At 42.4% G+C, this 18,991-nt stretch overlaps 1 protein-coding gene and 1 pseudogene across 3 annotated transcripts in view; both read left to right on the forward strand.

Annotated features, from left to right (window-relative positions):
- Positions 1-104: 104 nt before the first annotated feature.
- Positions 105-18,991, forward strand: part of PKNOX2 (PBX/knotted 1 homeobox 2) — a 320,618-nt gene continuing 301,731 nt past the window's right edge. For 2 of the 3 annotated variants that reach the window (XM_055095040.2, XM_055095042.2), the window contains exon 1: positions 105-3,072. The gene's annotated coding sequence lies outside the window, so the exon portion shown is untranslated. Of the gene's footprint in view, positions 3,073-13,343; positions 13,447-18,991 lie in introns of all 3 variants that reach the window. The other variant, XM_055095038.2, reaches the window with a different exon arrangement.
- LOC117975065 (keratin, type I cytoskeletal 18-like) lies at positions 1,640-2,992 on the forward strand (annotated as a pseudogene).

Consider the following 18,991-nt stretch of genomic DNA (forward strand, 5'->3'; position numbering starts at 1 on the left):
CCCCCCCGCTCCACTGTCAATCACACCATCTCTCCGTAACTCATTGGGCCATTGGTCAGTCTAGCCTGAGGGCGGGTTGTTGGGCGGAAGAGAGAGACTTCTTCCGGCCTCACTCGCTGTCACCATAGAGATTGCCCATCCAGGCAGCGAAGCAGCAGGGCCAGGCAGCTCAGATCTCGAACTCCAGAGAACTGTACAGTCATCTAGACATCAATGCCTTTTCCGGGGCCTGATGAACATCTCAATCCCCAACCCACTGGCTCGAGTGGGGCGCAAGATGTGGTGGACAAGTCAGCTCAGGCCTGGTCATTAAGTGTCCCCAACAACCCTCCTGGAGGGAACTGAGGACGAAGCACCAGTTGTAATAACGGCACGCTTCATTTATCTTTATCTCGACTTGTTTTATTTGGTATTCTTCCATTAGCCTTGCGAAACAGACAAAGGCAAGGATCATTCTACCCACGGGACAGACTGGGGAAGAGGCCCAGGGTCCATCAAGTAAACCCTCTGCCGCCAGGCTGCTGGAACTGGAGCTGGCCCACGCTATTGGCAGACTGCTGTTACCTAACTGTCAACTAAAGCTTGCCATGACTTTGCTTTGAGGCTATGGCCTGTTAGACCAAAAGATGCATCAATCAGGACAACCAAAGGAAGTAGGACAGAGGCTGCGTGCTCCACCACTGAATCAAGAAGGGGAAACAAACAATAATCAATACCAAATTGGAGAGCTGCACCGTTTGAACCCTTGACCTTAAACAAAATTTTAAGAAATATCATGAAGCAACCTATTCAATCTTAGAGCACTGAATCTCTGATTTAAGGAATTCTCCTGAATCACAGCTTTATGAACCAAAAAGAAGAAGATGCTTGAATTTCATCAACTGCACGTCTCAAATTTATTCAACTTTCGAGGCTTCATTTACAATCACATAAAGTAACCAATGATTTGTTGTGCATTTAGCAACTTAACATTACTTGGCCCAGTGAGAAGCTCTGTGGCTAAGAAATCCTTTATTTTGATGAATTCATTTCACTGGAACTGAGTGTTGACTGCAGCTATGTTCTGTTAGGAACTGCGAAGATATACAAGAAATGAGATGTGACTCCCATTTTAATAGCCTGTGGTTTTGTAATGTTAGGTCAGCAACACGTGAAACAACTAGGAAACACTTTAAAGCAAGATATAACAATGGGCCAACCCTATTGTACAATTAATTTCTCCAAAATATAATAATACTTCATATTTGCAGAACATTTTGTAGTTTCCAGAGCACTTCTTCCCTTGTATTATTTGGGGGATATTTTGTCATGGCTGGAATTAATGTGTGTGTCTTTATCATAGAGCTAGAACTAATGCTGGGTCCTAGCATATGAGTAGGAACAGGAAAGGTGGAACAGAATCCAGGGAGAGAAAGTAGTTTGAGCAAAGAGGCCAAGGCAAGAATGAGCACTGAGCATCTGGAGAATAATATGGAGACAAATGATGGAAAGTAATGTGTAGACAAGCTGGTCAGAACTGGCTCTGAGACCTTAATATTTTGGAGGAAAGTGGTCAAAAGTTCAAAGTTTGAGACTGGAAAAGTTAACTTCCTTACACATCTAATGATCATACTGGCTTCAGTTAAGCTATAAATTAAAAATGGGCATGGCTCAACAGAACTTGAGTCCTGTCCTCTCGCTTTTCTCCTTAGGCAGCATGAGCTTCACCATTTGCTTTACCACCTCCACCAACTACCAGTCCCTGCATTCCATCCAGCCACACAGCCACAGCGTCCAGTTCATCAGCAGCACAGCCAAAGTCTATGCAGGCCTCAGGGGCTTGGGCTCCCGGACCTCAGTGTCCTTCTCCACCAGCTTCTGGGGTGGCTGGGGGTCTGGAGGCCTGGCTGCAGGGATGCCAGGGGTCTGGAAGGAATGGGGTACATCCAGAATGAGAAGGATACCATGCAAGGCCTGAATGATTGCCTGGATTTCCTACCTGGACAGAGTGAGGACTCTGGTGACCAAGAGTCAGAGGCTGGTGAGCAAAATCTGAGAGCACTTGGAGAAGAAGAGACCCCAGGTCAGAGCCTGGGGGCATTACTTCATGACCATCAAGGACTTGAGGGCTCATATCTTTGCAAATTCTGTGGACAATGCTTGTGTTGTTCTACAGATTGACAATGCCCGTCTTGCTGCTGATGACTTTAGAGTCAAGGATAAGACGGAGCTGGTCATGTGCCTGTCTGTGGAGAGCAACGTCCGTGGGCTCCACAAGGTCACTGATGACACCAATGTCACTCGGCTACAGCTGGAGACAGAGATAGAGGCTCTCAAGGAGGAGCTGCTCTTCATGAAGAAGAACCAAGAGAAGGAAGTAAAAGGTCTACAAGCCCTGATTGCCAGCTCTGAGTTGACCATAGAGGTAAATGCCCCCAAATCTCAGGACCTCAGCAACATCATGGCAGACCTCCTGGCCCAGTATGATGAGCTGGCTCAGAAGAACTGAGAAGAGCTGGACAAGTACTGGTCCCAGAAGACTGAGGAACACACCACAGTGGTCACCACGCAGTCCACCAAAATAGGAGCTGCTGAGACAACATTCATGGAGCTGAGATGTATAGTTCAGTCCTAAGAGATCAACCTAGACTTAATGAGAAATCTGAAGGCCAGCCTGGAGAACAGCCTGAGGTGGGTGGAGGCCCGCTATGCCATGCAAATGGAGCAGCTCAGTGGGTCCGTGCTGCACCTAGATTCAGAGCTGGCACAGGCCCAGGCAGAGGGGCAGCGCCAGGCCCAGAAGTATGAGGCCCTGCTGAACATCAAGGTCAAGCAGGAGGCTGAGATTGCCGCTACTACTACTACTGCCGCCTGCTGGAAGATGGGGAGGACTTCAATTGTGGTGATGCCCTGGACAACAGCAACTCTATGCAAACCATCCAAAAGACTATCCAGGATAGCGGACGACAAAGTGGTGTCTGAGATCAACAACACCAAAGTTCTGAGGCGCTGAGCCAGCAGAAGCAGGGTACCCTTTGGGGAGCAGGAAGCCAATAAAAAGTTCAGAAGTCATTGGATGTCAAAAATAAATTGGTAAGTAAAAGAATGGACATGAATGAGGAGGTATTCCAAAGTTTTTTACGTCTTCCTGAATGGATATAATATATTAGGTTTTCTCTCTCTTAAGAGGGGATCCACCTCCCAAGTACTCCCCAAATGCACCCCTTAACTAGGAGCAGGGTGTTATTAATAGTTTTCTGATTAAATGATATCATATCCTCTCAATGAGATTTAGAGAAGTGCCGTCATCATAGTGCTTCATCTTTGCTGTCTCAGAATCAAAACTGTGTCCCTCACTCTAAAAAAGACCGATTATTTGATCATCTAATTTTTCCCTTTTAAAAAATTGCCTTCCCTGGCCGGGCATGGTGGCTCACGCCTGTAATCCCAGCACTTTGGGAGGCTGAGGCGGGATCACCTGAGGTCAGGAGTTTGAGACCAGCCTGGCCAACATGGTGAAACCCCGTCTCTACTAAAAATACAAAAATTAGCCGGACGTGGTGGTGCACACCTGTATTCCCAGCTACTGGGGAGGCCGAGGCAGGAGAATCTCTTGAACCCAGGAAGTGGAGGTTGCAGTGAGCCACGATGGCGCCACTGCACTCTAGCCTGGGCAACAGAGTGAAACTCCATCTGAAAAAAAAAAAAAGTCTTCCCCATGCCATGTTATACAGCACCTCTACGCCTTGCTCCACATCTCTTCTGTGTATGTATTCCTCATACTATACTTGTATAATGCACATAGGTGCCATATATGAATGCATGCCATTTTGTTAACTTATTTCCTTCTGTCATAGACAAACAAAATTCAAAGCAATAATGACAAAAACCAGTGTTTCATTTCCTCCTCAAATGTGTAAAATCACTCGTTATGCTGCCTAGTAGAGGGGAAGAGTACGAAGAGGCCACTGGGGTTAGCAAGGGCATGGAATGATTTCAAGAGAAGATATAAAGTTTTCTTGCTCATTTTATAGTTATCAAAACTTTTTCTGCCAGTGAGCCCTGAATTTTTTGTACACAATTTCTTGTGTGATTACATTAACATTTCTACAGGTCTGAAAATGTAGCAAAAACTGAAGTAATTGTTGGTTATTGGCTGAGGCTCAAAAACTACTAATTTTGCTAATTCTCAATTTTGCTAATTCAGAAACCAAGTAAACAAAAATATCCTCAACGACTGTTGTCAGTAGTTGAAGCCAAATTACTGACCTTCCAAGGCCACCCAGAATTATCACCATGATTTTCTGGATCATAATATTCATCTGATGTTATAGACCAATGGTTGCCAAACTATATGGCCTGTGGGCTTAATCTTAGCTTGTACAATCTGCAAGCTAAGAATGATATTTACATTTTTAAATGCTTGAAAAAAAACAAAAGAAGAAAAACACTTTGTGACATATGAAAATGATATCAAATTTAAATTTTGATTTCCATAAGTAAAATTTGACTGGAACCCAAGCATGCTCATTTGTTTATGTGTTGTTTATGTCTCCTTTTGCTTTATAACAGCAGAATTGAGTAGTTACCACAAAGACTATATGGCCCATAGCCTAAAATATTTACTATTAGGCCCTTTAAGTAAAAGTTTTAATTCTTACTACCTTAGAGATTCCTAATGAATAATGTCTGATAAACTGTTGGAATTGAAACAAACTTTGGAAATCATTTAGTGTTAATTTAAAGATCTCACATTGATAGAGCTATGTTACCTCTTGCCTAAAACCACGTAGTCAGTAGACGGAGGTGGTATTAATACTAGAACCCCAGTTACCCTGGTCTCAGGTTTTTTTCCTCCAGACTGCATTTTTCCTCATGTAGAGTTTATTTTATGATGGGATAGGTGTTACATAGGCTGGAAGCAAGGAGAATTCATCAAAATTTTTCCAAGTTTTGATCTCATGTCTCATTCCACAACTGCAGTGCGGCATGCATCAATTTACGAATCCTTGGGCTTTCATTATTTATTTCAGCTCATTTGAACTGCCTTCTGTTTTCCATTTTTCTTACTTCTCAGAAAGTATGTGGCCATCATAAAGAAACTTTCTCACTTTTATGCTCTTTCTCTCTTTCAAAAATTTTTTCTCTTTCTCCTTCTATAAAGGATTTTGGAGGTGACTGAATTTCTATTCCAGCCTAAAGTTCTTAAAGGAAGTGAGGATGGTTACAAAAACAGAGAGCACCTAGTTTTGACGCTGGAATCCACAATGGGCCATATATGTGGAGAGGAGAGGGAGTGTCCTAAATTGTGTGTGTAGTGTACATGAGCATATATGGGCTTTTCCAGGGAGAGTATTCATAGCTTACATAAGATCTGTAAGAGTCCATGACCCAAATAAGATTTGAAACTATAGATGTAAAGGAGATATATTTTGAGGAGAAAACCGCCCAGATGTGTGGTGGTGGAGATCGATCCAGGTTCCCAGGACTGTTGGACCTCACCCAATATGAGGGGAGAGCTCTCCGCCCACTTACATCAGCCCATCCAAGCCTTACCTTTTCTGCCACATATAGAGATGATAAAAATTCATCAGATTCACAGAATGATTGAACTCAGATGGTGATGAAATCTCAGTATAATTCTTTCCAAAGAAGGTTCTGATTAATAGAAACTGCAGAGGAACTAATTTTATGAAAATAGCAAATGGGATTGTTTCATTGAAGCAAGTGGGAGAGCAGGAGCTGATGCCAAGCAGGAAGATGCAAACAACCCCATTGTGTGGAGCTGACAGCTCCAATCTTGCCGCTTATTTATTAAATGTCTTTCCGCTGTAAATTATTAAGCCTGGATTTTGGGAGATGTGGGAGCTGACAGAATAAGACAATAGAACGGAAAGCAAACCTGGAAAGCTTCCTTCAGTTTTAATGCAGTATTGTACTTTCTGAAAAGCCTTTGCCCCCCTCTGGTGTTGGAGAAGGGGGAGGATTCTCTCTTTGGTGGGACTCAGAGATGGATAAGACAAGTAACAGACTTTTAATTTCTGAATTATTTGCCAGTTCTTGAATGGTTTTCAGAGAAATCAGAATGGTTTTCAGAGAAAATTCAACCTTTTGGCTCAACATCTGAGTGCCAGATATTTTGTCTATTCTCTGAAAGGGCTGTTTCAGACGAGGAGCTTGGTTTGCCTTAACATTATGAAGTGCCGAATTACATGTTTTAGGGTGCTCAGCGGCCAGAGGATTGGGTTCATTTGGCTTATTGTGTAGCTGAGAAGGTGTCTCACTGTGGGAAAGAGTTCTAAGGTCTATTTCTTTTTTTCTTTTATTTATTTATTTATTTATTTATTTATTTTTTTGAGATGGAGTCTTGCTCTGTGACCCAGGCTGGAGTGCAGTGGCATGATCTCAGCTCACTGCAACCTGTGCCTCCTGGGTTTAAGACATTCTCCTGCCTCAGCCTCCCAAGTAGCTGGGATTACAGGCACGCACCACCATGCCTGGCTAATTTTTGTATTTTTAGTAGAGACGGGGTTTTACCATGTTGGCCAGGCTGTTCTCGAACTCCTGACCTCAGGTGTTCCACCCACCTCGGCCTCCCAAAGTGCTGGGATTACAGGCGCGAGCCAATGCACCCGGCCCTAAGGTCTGTTTCTTAAGCTAAAGAGTAGGAAAAGACTGATGGACAGAGAGGGAGCTGAACTTTAAGCTTGGCATCATTTGAAAAGCTGGAGTTCTGGTAAATGGAAGAGTAGCTACTTTATGTGAATTTTAGGTTCAATTTTTAGTCCTCTGTTTTCCTGACAGCATAATGGAGGTCAGTGGGCCATATTTCTTGGCCAGGCACCAGGCAAGTAACAGTATGTGCATTAGTATGGATGCATAAGAGGAAGGCCCTTCATTCATTGTGTGTCCATTCATTTGACAAATATTTATTAAGTGTTACTGTGTGCTTTGAATTGTTCTGGAAAATGGGGATAAAGAATGAACAAAACCAAGTCCTGCTCTCATGGAACTCACATTCTAGTGGGAGAAGCCAGATAATCAACAAATAAATGTGTCAGCTATCTGCTGGTTTTCAGTGCTATGAAGAAGTAAAGTGAGGAAAAAGAACAAAGAGTGATGAAGGGGCATGTAGGGTGAGAGGGCACCATTTTACATAAGGTGGTCAAGGCAGACCTCTCTGATAAGGTGACATCTTAGCAGTGACCTGAAGGAAGTGAGTGAGCTGGTAGCTATTGGGGGAAGACCTAAGGGTTGAGCAGGCATAAGAGGCCCTGAGACAGGCAGGCACTGGGTGTACTCCAAGAACTGCAAAGTTGGGGGAGGATCTCCATAGAGGGCCCTGTGGGCCACTGAGGGAGCTTGAACTTTCTTCTGAGTAAGATGGGAAGTTGAAGGAGTTTTGAGCAATGGTGTGACAAGATCAGACTTACCAAAAACCAAAAAGAAAATGTAAAGCCCAATAACAGTTAATGCAGTCTATGGTCAGGGGGGCCTAATTCCCACAATACCAAGCCCTTGGATGATTCCTCCCCACCATGTGGAATGGGAAGGCTCATTTCAGTTCTCTGGAGGGCAGGCAGGATTTCTCTGTTATCTGTAAAATGACATCCTTTCCTGGAGAGTGCCAAGGGTGATGATAATCTGGGGTTAATGTCCCTTTGTTATATAGAATAGGAGGAGGATATAAAGCCATCAAACATCAAAAGAGAGAATCTGTCCCCATTGGCCCTGCCCAGCCGCTGGGTTTACCATCCAGGCATCTTTTCTAGGGAGCAGATATCAACTGGCTGGCCAGAGGAAGATTCTGTGGGTTCTGATCCCTTCGGCTCTTGCAAAGGAGAGGACCTATGCCTCAGAGGCAAAATACCAGGCAACAGTTAGGGGGATCTATATTGCAAACTCGGCTGGAGCCTGTAGAGAAACATTTGGTGGTGGGGGTTAGGAAACTCATGATACTTTATGGGAAAGTGTAAGAGTATTAGAAGAACCACAGGGTTCCTGTATCAGCAGATGTCTTGAGGCATCGTTACAGCCCAAGACAAGGCTGAGCCCGCACTTCCTTATGAAATTTGAAGTTCACTGTGCAGCTGGAAAGTATTCCCATTCAGGTGGGTTCACACCAATGACCACTTTCTATCTGTTCTATCCAACAGAAAGGTATTTCAGAACAAGGTCAAGCTGAAGCTGTGAGTAGTGTGACCACTGTTCTTGAGTTGTGAGTAAGAGGACATGGCCAGACTCAGAACTGGGAGATTTTAAAATATGGGGACAAATCTTATTTGAGCTCTCAGCTGCTCAAATTGAAAAGCTTTTTTACAGATCAGTGCTGTATTCTAGGACTGAAAGGCCAAATAATTGGGATGGAGATCTAAGAGCTAAATCAGGATTAGGAATAGAATATTCGCAGAAGCTCACAAATACCTAGGTGTGGCCCAGCTTGGGAGTGTAGTCTCACAAATATTCCACTTTTTCTTTCTTTTCTTTTTTTTTTTGGTGAGTGGCACTGTCCATAAGGAAGAGAAGAAGCCTTGAAGATTTCAGTTCTGGGACTTTCTGCCCCAGAACCCTGTTTTGCTAACCTCTGTGGCATCATGCCAAACAATTCTCAATGGAAAATATTGACATTATGAGTTTGCTACAAAAACTCAGAGACCCTGAAGGCAGTAGATGTGATTTAAATTAATAAATGATGATACATGGGCTCACTGCTTTGATTACATAGCCAGCGAGGCCCCCAGGTTGAGACAGTCAAGGGGCATTAGCCAGCATGTAAGCAGGGGACAGGGAGAAGAAAGGAGGGGAGTGACAAAGGGCAGGAGACTTGAGCAATGAAGAGAATGAAGCCAAACCCCCTAAAGAAAAAAGGAAGCCCAGTGTGCAGTACTTTAGGTGGTACATGGTTGAGAGGGATCGCCATGCCTTCAACTGGTCAAAATTTCCCACACCCTCTATTTCTGAAGGTCATTGCCCACTGGGTAGACTCCAGATTCTGCCTGATCCCTTGGTCATGTTTTGACCTAAGGAATAAAGGCCTGATGCAATTCACTTCAAAAGCTGAGCATTCTCCCATCCATCAGGCAGATTCTAGAAATGGGGGATAGGGAGATAAGACACAGCCCCTTTCTTCACATTGTTCACATTCCACTGTGTGATGCAAACAAGAAAAACCAAGAGGTAGCAAATTGAGGGTGCTTCCTAGGTACAAGGAGGAAACTAGAGGGCTTGGGGATGGCTTCCAAGGTGACATTTCCAAGGTGACACAGCCTCTCTGGATGAATGCATATTAGCCAAAGTGAGCAAGTGGGAAAAGGTTCCAGGCACAAGAAATAGCATGTGCCAACACTGAGTGGTGTGAGAGAGCATGGCAGAACAGGTGCTGGGCAAGCAGCGTGGAATGTGTTTGGTATGGGGTGTACTGGGGCTGAAAGCAGGGGAGGCAGTAGAGGCAGATGATCAGGCAGGAGGTCGTTGGGATCTGGATCACAACAGCTTAAATGATATGATAAGGAATTTAGACACTATCCTGCAGATTCTGTTGAGCCACTGAAAGATTTTACAAAGGAGGGTATTTATGCTTCATAAAACAAAACAAAACAACAAAAAACCTCTTTTTCCTTGAATCGCTTATCTAGTCTTTGACCTCTGCTTGAGCATGTTCAAGGTTGGGGAGCTCCCAACCCCCCAAAGCTGCCCACTTCACTGTTGGATGACCAGAAATTTTAGAAAGTTCTTTCTTACACTGAGCCAAACTCTGTCTCCTCACAATTCCTACTCTTCCTGTCTAGTTTTACCATTTGTAGCAACACATAAAAGGCCATTTAAAAATACATGAAAATGCCTCTCAAACCTTCCCTTAGTTTTCAGTTTTTCAAGTGTCCAGGTTTCCACAGAGCTCCCTCATTCTTTGTCTATTTCATGGTTTCTAGACTCCTTTACCATTCTGGTCACAGTTTTCTGGATGAACTGTGCTTTATTAATGTATCTTCCAGAATCTTGTGGTAGAATTGCTCATAATACTTTAAATCGGCCCTGAAAGGCAGGAAGTGCAGTGATGCTACTACGATGCTTCTTCTGAGCTGGACGCCTATGACCATTAGTGATTCCAATGTCCTTAGATTGTTACTGGTCACATCTCACTGCTTTTAAAGCTTTTGATTAACCAAAGCATCTAACTCTTCTGCACATTAGTTGCTGCCATGTCAAATCTCCACCATACTTGGTATGTGCCATTTATTTTTTAAATTTACATATAGGCCTTTACACTTAGTTAAATTTTACCTTGTCAGTTGGAGCCCAACATTTGAGGCAGTTAGACTCATTTTTCAAGTCTTATTTTTCTTTCCTATGATATCAGTATGTCTCATTTCACATCTGATAAAAATTCTTTGTATGTTTTAATCCAAGTCACTAATAAAAATGCTGCCTTGGATAGAACTTGGTAGCATTGGAGACTTCCTCCCAGTATGTGTTCAGGCAGCTTCAATTTTCCTAATGACGCACTGTACAACATTATTCACAATGTTGAAGATTTATTAAACATTCTGTTGAAATCCTGAGAGATTTATTAAATATTCTGTTTAAATGAAGTTACATCATATTTGCTATTTCCTCTCATTCACATCAATAAACATATATTGGTTGGTCTCCTATCTTCTAGGTTCTTTGTTAGGTGTTGTGGAAACAAAAATGACCAAGATATTAGTTTTGTCTTAAAGAGATGACATCTAGCAGAGGCGACAGACATATAAACACCAGATCCAAATTAATACAGGTATAGTTAATGTATGTGTTACCTCTAATTTGCATTAAAGGGATAGATATAGATGATAGATAGAAATATACAATATAATAGATAATGTAACATCTCATATGTATTATATTATACAGTAGCAGTATAAACAAAGTATATTGAAAACCTAGAGAAAGAGGAGATTAATTCTTCATTGTGCAGAAAGAGAAAGGAGGGCTTCACACAAAAAAGTGACATTTGACTGAGCCTTGAAAATACAGAGTTTTTTTTAGGCCGGGCATGGTGGCTCATGACTGTAATCCCAGCACTTTGGGAGGCGGGCGGATCATTTGAGGTCAAGAGTTCAAGACCAGCCTGGCCAACATAGTGAAACCCCGTCTCTACTAAAAACACAAAACAATGAGCCAGGTATGGTGGCATGTGCCTATAATCCCAGCTACTCAGAGGCTGAAGTATGATAATCGCTTGAACCCAGGAGGCAGAGGTTGCAGTGAGCTGAGATCACACCACTGCACTCCAGCCTGGGTGACAGGGTGAGACCCTGTCTCAAAAAAAAAAAAAAAAAAAAAGGGAAAGAAAAGAAAATACATAGGGTTTTTGTGAGATAAGTAGAGAATGGAGATAGGAAGAAATTCCAGAGTGGAGAAATAGGAGAAGCAAAGCATAGAAGAGTGAATGTCTTTGGCATGATTCAGAAATAGCAAATATTCTAGTGTGAGTTAAGTACCAGGTTCAGGGAAATGAGTGTCAAGAGCTGAAAAGTGTGTGAAGGGTCTTGAATGCTATGATAAGGAATTTTGGCTTTATTCTGTAGGTGAAGGGTTTAGCTAAGTCAGAAGTATTTAAGCAGGAGAGTAAATAACACAATCAGATTGATCAACTTCATAACTCTATTGCACAAGGAAATAAGTTCAATTTAGCAAAACTTATTCTTAGTGAATCCACTTTGGTTCTAGCATGAATTGACCACTAAACATCTGATTAACGAGTACGTCAAACTGTTTGTGTGTGTTTTGCCCTGCTATTATGTTTTTCCTGACTTTCACTTTGACCTGTTGGCCTCTTGGCTTTATTTTTCCCTTAGGCATCTGGGTTCTGCATTCCCTTGATTTATTTGTCCGCCCACAGCTTGCTCTGACCTTTATTATTTAACGTGTCCTCTGACTTTGGCTCACTTACTGGATTCTGAGCCACGGCAATTCCTTGACCTCAGTCCTGGATTTGCTTCTGCTTTGGAATTCCCACCTGATTTCAGTTGCCCAATTGTGCTGTGACCTCTGCATTCTGTCCTGCCTTGGATCTAACCTGGTCTCATCCTTTGTGTTGCTGTCTCTGCCTCAGTTCTTCTAGTCTAGCTCCCCAGCCCGCAAGTTATACACACTGTTTGCTCACCTGGGCTCCAGTACTGGCAATAAAATGTAACCTGTCCTTTCTAGAAGCTGTGGTGTGGTTGAAGAGATAGTGCTAACATGCAAGAAATTATAAATTCTAACTGATTGCCAAGTTGGACGTGCTAACTGAAAGTGTTATACGAACTTAGAGAAAAGACTGAACTGGGAAATTCAAGACCCTTAGGAGGAATGTTCCTTTCTAGGCAACTTCCTTTCTGAAAGGTTTTGCTATCTGGAGCACGGGCATTTCTTTGGAAGGAGAAAGGGAAATGTAAGGCAGGACTTCCTCTGGACTTTCCTATCATTGGTTCCAAAGCTGCCTATCTTTGAGGAGCTACCTTGTCGGTGCCACCTAGTGGCTGCTGCCACCAGAAATCCTACCCGCCTCAAGGAGAGAGCAATTTAACGCCATTTCCAACTTAAGCACCATATCTACAGGGCGTGAAATTAGTTCCAGCAAGCAGCAAATTTGCTGCTAATAAAAATATTTAGCGATTCACTTGTCTTTAAATCAGCAGCAGAATATTCTTTTACTTGCATCAGTGCTTGTTTCTCCCAATTCTAATATTTGATAATCAAGCTAGACGTGTTTAGCTAAAGTTATGAAACAGCAAGTTCTTCAGTTCTGCAAAAATTTTTTAGTTTCCTGAGCAAGAATTTTTATTTCCTTTTTTCTCTTTGTCAGAAATAGGCCTGGGTGTTCCTTGGATCATAGAGATGGAGCACTTCCACTGATTTCAGAGTCTTAGAAATAAGTTTTCATTCTCTTCTGTCTGCCAACATTAGCTCCTGAGTCACTGCATGTGGAGAATCTGGGATGTTACAGGAAGACATGATCTCTAGCTCATGTTTAGACACTTCTTTTTTTTTTTTTTTTTTTTTTTTTTGAGACAGGGTCTTGCACTGTCACCCAGGCTAGAGTGCAGTGGCGTGATCTCGGCTCACTGCAACCTCCGCCTCCCAGGTTCAAGCGATTCTCCTGCCTCAGCCTCCCAGGTAGCTGGGACTACAGGCATGTGCCACCACGCCAGGCTATAGACACTTCTTTACTCTGTCTCAGTGCCAAACTCATTTTAGTTCCTTTTCTGTGTCTTTTAGCGTCTACACCAGAGCAAGAGTTCTCTGAATCCCACAGAGGTATTGTAGAATGCTAAAACTACTTTTTCATTAAAGTCGACGAGTATTTATTGGGCACTTTCCATGTGCATCCATTGTTCTAGGTCCTGTTTGGGGTCAGAAGTGTTCCAAGAAGCCCAGCATGACAGCCAGATGAGAAACTGACATGGCAGATGACACCTCTTCTCCAGGTTGCTGGAACAGTGGGTCAGATAGACTTCTATATATTTTTCTTCTCCTTAAGGAGCTCATAGAAGGAACAAAGTGCATCGGACATTCTACCTTTCGTCAGTTTATTAGTCTAAGGGTCTCTGTTTGAACAGATCACTAGTTCCAAAGACCAAATAATCTTTCTTTCTTTCTTTTTTTTTTTTTTTTTTGAGATTGATTCTCCCTCTGTCGCCCAGGCTGGAGTGCAGTGGCACAATCTTGGCTCACTGCAACATTCCCCTCCCAGATTCAGGTGTTTCTCATGCCTCAGCCTCTGGAGTAGCTGGGATGACAGATGTGCACCACCACACCCAGCTAATTTTTCTATTTTTAGTGGCGAGGGGATTTTGCCATGTTGGCCAGGCTGTTCTTGAACTCCTGGCCTCAAGCAATCCACTTGCCTCTGCCTCCCAAAGTGCTGGGATTACAGGCATGAGCCACCATGCCTGGCCCCCAATAATCTTAAAAAAGAGTATAGTGGCCCCGTGGTAACTCTGTCTTCTGCCCCAGAACAGCCCTGGCTGGATTATCCTCCTGGTAGAAATCAATTTTGATCATCCTGGCAGGAAATCAGGATACAGGGCAGCTTCAGACAGGAGTACCACATCCTTCTCAGAAATCAACCAACATGAGATGCTGAGTGAAAGCTGGTCTCTTGGTTAAGAGACGGATGTAGGCAGGGCTGATAACAAGTAGTTAGAATCAAAGACTCAAACTAAACCTGCTAGCTAACACCAGCTTCACTGATGGAGATACCAGAGCGGGTAGGTTGCAGAGAGGTAACGACATTTGACAATGGTCAAGAGACCAACATGGAGGTTCTCATTGGAGTCTCCAAAATGGAGGCTCTCTTGTTGGAGCTACAATGGTTTGGGGATCAGAGCATCTGGGCTCTATTCTTGGCCTTTTCTCTCAAGTTCATGACTCTAATACAGCCCCTTCTCCCCTTTGGCATTAGTTTTCTCATCTATAAGAAGGGGTAATGAATTTTACTCCCCATCCCAGGTCCCCTTACTGCAGTATGAGAAGGGTGAGATAGGGACTATTTTAAAGGGCTGTGAGAGAGTCTCCAGAGAGGGCTGTGATGAACATCTGTATTCCTCATAGAATGGACAGCCCAGGAGGATGGTACATTTAAGTAAGACAAAGCAAGACTCTTCTAATGGTAAGGGATGTAAGACCAGTAAATTGGATCACGTGCCCTGGATGATATGTAATTCCCTCATAGTGCTCTAGCCTCAAAATCCCAAATATTGGTGAGGATCTCCCAAAGCTGCTAATGTCAAAAACTTTGATTTTACTGTAGTTAAAGTGATGGAAATCATTAGCTTTAAATTACTGGGGAAATATAAAAGATGATTTGAGGGGTAAGCTCTATCAATTATGTACTTAAGCAAGAACCAGACTCAAGATCAGGAAAAAATAAATAAATAAAACCAAATACGTTCATAATTAGAATAAAAATGTTCTCCAGTCCTGGTCCTGTCTTTCTCACATGTCCATATGTAATCAAAAAAGGCTTTCCAAGAGTGAATATCCAAGGAAACAAGTAACTTGGTGGATGCAGATTGAACCTAAGGCATCTAGGATGGAGCAGAGCAGAAGGCCACTGGGGAGCAGGGAACATAAGCAGCAGATAAAGGAGCTATGAGAAGAATTGGAGAGAAAGGAGGGAGCTGGCAGATGAAAGCCCTGGGGACTTCTGTGAGTCCCTTGACCCTAGAGGCAGAGCTGCCAGAGGCTGAAGAGAGGAACGAGGAGACCAGAGCAAGGGTGCAAGCTCTTTCTGCAGGGCAGCCTGGTCCATTGGCAGTCTCCCAGTTGCTTCTCATCTTAACGTCCTTTAGGTCAGTGGTTTGCTTCTCCATTTCCCATTCCAGCAGCTTTACCTTAGCCAGCTACCACACAGGCAAGAGATCACAAGCCTACAGCCCTCTTGCTGTCGGGTGCCAGAGTTGGGTCAAAAGTCATGCAGATTCTGTGGATGAATTAAGGTGTCTAATTCATGTATGTTTCTCAGTCATTTCTCTTGACAGCATGAATCATGGGCCAGTCATCAGGATTCCCAGAGTTCTCCTTGCACTGATGCACATGAAAGGTAGTGCCTTAGCAGCACCTCTGCAAAGTCCTGATAAACTCAATCCTAGGAGATTGGTAATTCCAAACCTAGGCTGAGCAGAGCACATGATCAAGGATCAGTAGTCAAAAAGGCCTTTATGGATGGAATGAATAGTGCTCAGAGGCATTCACTTATTCTGCCATCTCAGAAAGGGACATGGGTAATGCGTTGGTTCATAAAACAGGCTGGGCATTTGCAGAATTTCTAAGTGGTTAGATTGCTGATCTTCATTAAAACTAGTTGTCTCAGAGGTCATAGATCAAGTACTGTAGTTTTTCTTTAAGGAAAGCTTGGTCACCTCCCTGCTCCTTAGCATCAAGGATATGGATTATTGAAATCAAGACTGGATATTGTGTATGAAGGGGAGGAGATATGTGCAGTACGAGACTGTCAAAAAAAAAAAAAAGCCTCTGCTGGGACACAACACTCAAGAATGGGAAGGTCATTTGAAGAGTGTCAAAATGAGAAATAGAAGCAACTTTTAGAGGTCCCTTAAAGGCAGCAAGGCATCCTAATAATAATACAGGTACTCTTGTCCAACTGCTTCGGTTGGAATCCTGGCTCTACCCCTTACTGGCTGTGTGATTTTACTTTACCTCTCTGTGTTTCTGTTTCTTCATCTGGAAAACTAGAAAAAAGTTACCTACCTCAAAGCTTAGTTTAAGAAAGTAAATGTTAGATATTAACACCTTTAGTGATTGACCCATTGCAAATGTTTGCAAAGCTCCTCAAAATGAACCATTCTATTTATATAGGCTCTCTCTGCTTAGTGTAACTAGAAAACTTAAAAAAAAAAAACCAATTAGATTGACTACACATTTACACTATTTAAGCTTGAGGGACAGGCTATACAGCTGCTGGAAAATTGTACCTATTTCTCGTTGACTTTTAGTGAAATTCCCTTAATAATTGTTCATCTAAAGCATGGTTTCTCAACCTTGGCACTATTAACATGTTGGGCAGAATACTTCTTTGCTGCGGGGGTTTTTCTGTGTACAGTGATCTCTCCCTTAGTTGCAGAGGATATGGTCCAAGACCCCCAATGGATGCCTGAAGCCACAGACAGTACCAACCCCTATATATACTATGTTTTTTCAATCTGTTAACTAAGACGGCTACTAAGTGACTAATGGGGCAGCAGCAGATACAGCTAGATACACTGAAAAAAAGGATGATTCACGTCCCTGGCAGGATGGAGTGAGTTGGTGCAAGATTTCATCGTGCTACTCAGAACAGCTGGCAATTTAAAACTTTTGAATTGTTTATTTTTGGAATTTTTCTCTTAATATTTCTGGACCACAGTTGACCGTGGGTAATGGAAACTGTGGAAAGTAAAACTGGGGAAGGGAAGGCTCTACTGTATTTTGAATTGTAGGGTGTTTAGTAGACTCCCCGGCCTCTGCTTACCAGATACCATGTCCCTTCCTGACAACCAGACATGTCTCCAGACATTGCCAAACATCTCTTGGGGGCAGGCGGCAAAATCACCCCTGGTTGAGATGCACTATTTTCTTTCTTCTTCAAGCTTGCAATCTCACCTTCAGAAACCCACTTTCGGTTGATAATTATGTCTCCTGTTTTCCTTAAAAAGACGTCATCTGATCTAGGTTTTAAAAATATCCCTTTCTTACCATTCAAAATTCTTCCAGATAGTCACCCAACCCTTCCTCTTCTCCTTTAGTCTAGAATTGCCCTCTTTTTCAAGACGAATCACCGCACGTACATCTTTCCTTAAAGTCCATCCCAGCCATGCTGGCCGCCCGCTGTCAGTTACAGCGCTTCTCTGCTTCTTAGTCATCTGGCTTAGACACCATTTCCACTTTTTTTCCCAAACACCTTTAAGACCTTTAGTTATCTTCATGAAGCTACTAGCCTTTTTTTCCCTCCGTTTAATCATCATGTTTATCTGAAAACTAGACATCAACAACAGCTAGTCTTTGTGGAGCACTTACAATGTGCAGGCGTCGTCAGGGAGGTGCAGGCGCCTCAGCCCCCGTGGTATCTTGACTTCTGCGTTAACTGGCTTTCCACCCCTGCCCAGCACGGTTACTTTCTCAATGATCACCGAACCGCGCAATCCGACGGCCGTTTCTTGGTCTTCGCTTCTTTACCGTCTCTAAAGCTCTTAACACTGTTGAGCACCCTTTGGTTGAAACTGTTTCTTCCCTAGGATTTTAATTTCTCTGGGATTCAATTTAGTTAGCTGTAAGTTGGAGGATTTAATTTAAGTAAGTGATTTCTAAGACCTCCTTTGGTGCCTGAATCCTATACATTTAAAAGCCTCTTGGTTTCTGTTTGCCAGACAGCTGCGCTCAGAATACCCTACTTCAGAACCCCAGAGGCCCAGGAGAGGGGCGGGCAGAGGGGCGCCCCCGCCACCGGGCACTGCTGAGGTGACCTTTATCTAGATCTTCCGTGCAAGCCTCTAACATTCTCAAGCTTTGCTTTTTTCCCCAACCACTGTCATTATTCAAACACATGCTGAAAACGATAGAGTGATTTCTTTTGTTTATGTGTGTTTTATGCTTCCCTTTCCCTTGCTGTCCACGTAATCAGCCCCCAAATCCAGCTTCTTGAGCATGTCTGAACTCCATCTCCTGATTTTCATCTCCGGCAGCCATTATCCTAACCCAGGGCTCCTTATCACCCTTTTAAAATTAATTTTTACTTACAGCATTTAACTCCATATTTTCTAAAAAAAAATTCTGCTTCTAATTGTTGATTTCCACCCCCCAACTTTGATATTATTGTTACCTTCTTCCTCTGGAAGATGATAATTTAACTCTCTAACACATATGACACATACACACATATATATACACACATAACACATACACATATATACACGCATAACGCACACAACACACACATATATATGCACATATAAGAAACACATACATATATGCATATAACATGTAACACATTTATACACATATAACACATACACATATATGCATATAACACATATATAGGCACATGTACCTACACAACACATACACATATATACACATATAACACATACATACATACACATGCAATACATACACATATAATACATACTCATAATACATAAATACACATAACATACTTATATTCACACATAATACATACATATATGCATATAACACATACATATACACACATATAATAAATACATATATACTTATAAAACATACATGTATACACATGTAATACATATATACACATAATACGTGCATATATACAAATATACATAAATATATACACATAATACATACATATATACACTTATAATACATATATACACATATAACACATACATATATACACATAAAATACATACATATATAAACATATAACACACACACAGACATATATATATATATATATATATATGCTTCTCCCTCAATCCTCCTAATTTAGTTACTCTATAATTTTTGGTCA

The sequence above is a fragment of the Pan paniscus genome, chromosome 9, assembly GCF_029289425.2.
Source record: "Pan paniscus chromosome 9, NHGRI_mPanPan1-v2.0_pri, whole genome shotgun sequence".
NCBI classification, from domain to species: Eukaryota; Metazoa; Chordata; class Mammalia; order Primates; family Hominidae; genus Pan; species Pan paniscus.